The sequence below is a fragment of the Trachinotus anak genome, unplaced genomic scaffold (genome assembly GCF_046630095.1).
Source record: "Trachinotus anak isolate AG129_WGS33_773 ecotype Australia unplaced genomic scaffold, CSIRO_AGI_Tana_v1 ptg000032l, whole genome shotgun sequence".
In the NCBI taxonomy this organism is placed as follows: Eukaryota; Metazoa; Chordata; class Actinopteri; order Carangiformes; family Carangidae; genus Trachinotus; species Trachinotus anak.
The window spans coordinates 14,135,001-14,140,000 of record NW_027273883.1 but is presented as its reverse complement, the minus strand read 5'-3'; positions in this window follow the sequence as shown (position 1 = coordinate 14,140,000).

The following is a 5,000-nucleotide window of genomic DNA, read 5'->3' as shown; positions in this document are numbered from 1 at the left end:
CTCAATATGATTGTAAAATACTTTGAATCTGAACAAGAAGTTCTCAAATTTAAACAATAAAATAGATTTAGACAAAATAGTTTGTCAGTATTGTCCAAAATGGACCACTGTGGCCGGTGATGAATTTGATTCATTTTTGAGTTAAGGCAACTAAAACTACCTGGGTTATGTTGACAGAGCAATCTCACCCTGACGCCCATTTAGTAGCTATTTTGGATGTTTCGCATGACCGTCATCAGTTTTTTCTGGCTGTTTTATCCATGTTGACTTTAAAATGTTGTGCATCAAAGTTTATTCTTGACTTTGGAATAATAGAAGTTGATTAATTAATTTCACTTTAGGGTTCATTTAGCAGCTGTTCTGGAGCTTTCATTCAAACCATACACTGTACATCAGGATATGGACTTCAGCTGAACTTGGTTAAAGTAAGATGACAAAGATAGTGGTGGTGGTCAATAGAAACTAACATGGACTATTGGACGGAGACGTCATGACATTTGGCGTCAATGCCAATCAAACTTGTCTCCTGCATTTTCAGCATTTCACTGCATCCTCCTATAGTGTTACATTTTTCTTCCCTGGACTCATATTCTTTGTTTATGCTTGCAATCTGTTTTCATTGTATTGTAATTCCATTTCTCCATAATGTAATTTTACTGTTGTTATTTGTGTGCATTCAGTACATAAAACATCTATTGCATTTCTGTCTATCCTGGAAGAGGGATCCCACCTTTGTTGCTCTTCTTGAGCCCCCCCCCCATTACAGGGATTGCTAGGGGAGGTTTTCCTTTTATAAACTGCACATCTGAGAACAGAGCTTGTCTTATGCTGTACAGCTTGTAAAGCCCTTTGAGGCAAATTATGTGATTTAGTGTGACAACACCATCGCACTACTTCTGCTTTGCTTCTCAGATACAAAAGAAATTATTTGCGCAACCATGAGTGGTCACTTGTCAGGAAAAATTAAACACAGGTTGCTTTAACAATTTGAGGTCAGGTGAGGTCAGTCTTCATCTGAATGTATCTAAAATTGAATCTACTGCGTAAACTCATGTTAACAAGTTGAGTTACTGTACCTGTTCTTGAATTCATTGACACATTGTACAATAACATATGTTCAAATGATGAGTGACATTTTCTATTATTCTTAGCAGTGGTATTTCTCACTGCGAGACTTCAGATGAGACATTTTATGCCATTAAAGTTCTTTGAATTGCAGGGGAACAAACATAAAGAGACAGAGACTTTAATGAAAGACCTAACAGAGAAACCTCAACCTGAAAAAATTCAATGCACCATGACAACACCCTGAACAAACCTATAGCAACCCAGTCATTTTATACGTCAGTGGAACATTATTGTTTGTTCCAGCCTTTTATAGATGTAACCCAAAAAAATCACACTTCTCTATGTAACATACAAACACACACAGTTTCTGTTGAGAGTAAAAGAAATACAAATCACAGTAGCCATAATTACAGCAGTACAATAAATAACTAGAGTAACTACTCCCCTGAGGAGCTAGCTTTGGTTATATTGAGACCAGAACAACACACTAAACCTCTCAATTCTCAGCCTGAAGCAATTAAATGGCTCCCATGATTGCACCCATAAAATATCCTGTGTATTGAACAGGTCCTCTTTTCTGTGTTGTTAAGCAGAATCATTATGTCTGCAAATGATTTTTGTTGATGAAGTACGGATGAAAAGAGAATAAAAAATACAGTTGGATGAGTCCTGTGAATGATTTCATAAAGTCTCTATTTTAATTATGTCGGAGTAGGGAGAATAGAGATGAGGTCTCAGTGGTCCTCTTGCTCTCCTGTGCTATCAGTCTATCTTTTAATTATCCTCCACTCCTGTATGGAAAGCAGAAGGTTGTGTGGAAAGGCAGAGATAGCAGGGCTTACAGTGTGTTCCCTCATCAACCGTCTGCTAGAACTGTGTGATGATTTGATGAGTCTCCTCTTTCACCCCTCTCACTCTCTCAGACACACACTTTCTGTCTTTCTTTCTTTCTTTTTCTCTTTCAATCTAATATTGCAACAGAAAATTAATCTCTCTTTGTCATCTTTAAAAAGTCTCCCCAACCCATGTCTCTTCTCCATCTCCTATATCTACAGTCCTGGTCCAAATTATTGGCATAATTGCTGCCATGCACATAGAAAAGGGATCTATATTTATTTGTGGGCACAGACAACTTTTTTGCCAGTTCAAAATGATTGGCAGCCCTGAATTTTAGGTACAAAAGATCTTCTTTTCACTTCTGTACAACCAGAATATTTTAATAAAATGTCCAAGGTTACTGAACAGAAGAAAAAACAAATGCATAATGGTGAAAACATTTTAAAAATACAAAACACAAATACAAAATGCATCCCAAAAACAATTATTGGCATGCCTCACTAAGATTTGGATGCAGGATATTTGGCAACAATGGCAGCCTCTAAATGTTTCTTGTAGCAATTCAGAGGCTCCTTGCACCTGCCTGCTGCTAGTGTCAGCCACTCTTCCATTTGCTACCAATTGATTCCTTCATGCAATTGCAGATTTCAGCTCTCTCCAAAGACTTTCATGAGATTCACAGTAGGTGAGGACTCACTGCTTTGGTGGAGACATTAAAGCTTGTCCATCTTTTCCTTCTCGTCCATTCTTTTTGTGCTGCAGCGTGTGAACTTTGGGCGGTTGTCCTGCTGAAAGACCCAAGACCTTCACCTCAAGCTAGTTTTCTGACACTGGGTAAGATTTCACCCTGAAGTAATCCTCTGATTTCTTTTCCGGTACTAGAGACACAGCATGATTAAACCACCACCATTTTTTAGGTACAGTGGTCTTTTCCTTATGAGGTTCTTTCCATTGCCTATAAACAAAGTTTCCCAGAAAGGCTGTGGCTTATCTATGACCGGTTTTTGCAAACATTAGTCTTGGCTTTCTGTGTCTTTCTTTCAATAGTGGTGTCCTCCTTGGCCTTTGTCCATGGAGCCCTACTTGGTGGCTTATGGTGCAGGCTGAACCCACCAGTTCACATTGCTCCAGATCAGCCTGGAGCTCTTTAGATGTTTTGTGTGGTGTTTTTACCTCAAACTGCACCAACCGTCACAGACGTCTCTCATTGAGGTCCTTCTTAGCACGATGTCCTGGAGACATCTTAACATTTTTATGACTGTGAACCTGCCTGATAACATTACAAACGGTTGAAACAAGGATTTCAGGATCTTTGGCCTTGATGCCTTTGGAATGATTGCCTCACCATTGTGAAAAAGAAACTGGAAAGAATCAACCCCTTTTATGCAGTAAAACTATCATTCATTGGTTAATTCAGGTCATGAACACTGCAAATTAAGCACAGGTGAGTTTCATTTCTTTTTTATTTTGTTTGAGGAACTCATTTAAATTGATCAAAAGGGTTCCACTAGTGTCTGGGATACATTTATTTCCATATTATGTGAGTTTTTTTTTTCTTTTGTTCAGTAACCTTGGATATGAAAATTGTCTTATTTGCATTTATTTCTGAAGATATTCTGAATTATGTACTTGAAATTCAGGGGTGCCAATAATTCTGACAAGGGCTGTATACCTACACACTGTCTGCATACTTAACTTAGAGTAACATGACCTGAAACTTTGACACGCTGTTCTTTTTTGTTTTTCTTTCAAAGGGATAGATATTAGTCGGGTGTGAGAATAAAGGAAAAAAGACGGACACATTTGATAGACAGACAATGGACACATGAAGAATGTTGAATGCACCTTCAACATACCATCTATAGACAACTGAATACCTGTTACAAGGATACATTGAAGGAAGGCATTATGAAATATGTCTCCATGCCATGAATCACTCTCAATGACTTGATATTTACCTTGACCTGTGCAGCTTGCTCACTGTGCCCTGCAAAAAAGAAGCCCTGCCGTGGTGAGGCCAGTGGTTTTTCTCAATAAATCATGTATAATTTACATCACAGCTAACCATTTGGCAAACCATGCTGCTGTATTTTTGTTTTTTGGATGTTTTTTACTGTAATTTAGGAGGACTTTTTTTTCTTTTCATTTCTCTGTACTATCAAAATCACTAAGCAGACACATAAAACTTCCTTGGCATGTCTAATCCATCACCACAGTGAACAACATTAACTTTTATGAAAGGTTATCTTTGCTTGATATTGCAGTTAGTACAGATAAAGTTCAAAAAGTCTGAAATATATTATCGAGAATGACAACAATGATAAGAAAAAAAGTAAGAAAATACAAACAAACAAACCAAAAAAGTGTTGAATTGGTGTTCACAGTGGCAGATTATGCATCTCAAGTAAGTTTGAAGAGTCTGCTAATTGGTTGTCATGGTGTTGAAACCAATATTTTCACAGGTTTAATGAGGGGCACATACTTAATGATACAGATTCTTTAAAATAAATTTGCTTTCAATCAAGTTACTACCCACTAACTGACACACAGAAAGTATAGGGGATGGAATAATGAGTTGATTTCATGGGCAAAATAATTATAGAAGCTCTGGTGCTCAATAGCAAGTTAATCATTTAAAAACAGTAGAAAAACAGATTAAGATTTAAAGGAGCAAAAAAACAAACAAACAAAAAAAAAACACCAATTCCTTTAAGGACATGCCCCAAGCCTGGTGGCAATATATAGCAAAATCTAGTGTAAATTGCATTTTGTGAGAATCAGAGCCCTTTCATACCCCACTGCACCCCACCAGCTCCTTTATTTCAGGAACTACTTAACAACTTGCTACCATTCCTGTATCTTATTTTCACAGGTCAGTGTTCAGATATATGTAGTGGTCCTAACTTTTGGAACTTGTACTACCTGGTTAAAATCTTCCTTGAAGTTTAAACATTTGAATCTCTGATGTATGTTTATTTTTGTTAAAACAATTGTTTATCACTAACACTGTTTTACATTACTTAGGTAGAGGAAATGCAAGTCTACCAGGGTCATGTTTCCTCTGCACATAACTTTGGTATTTCTTATTTCAGTTG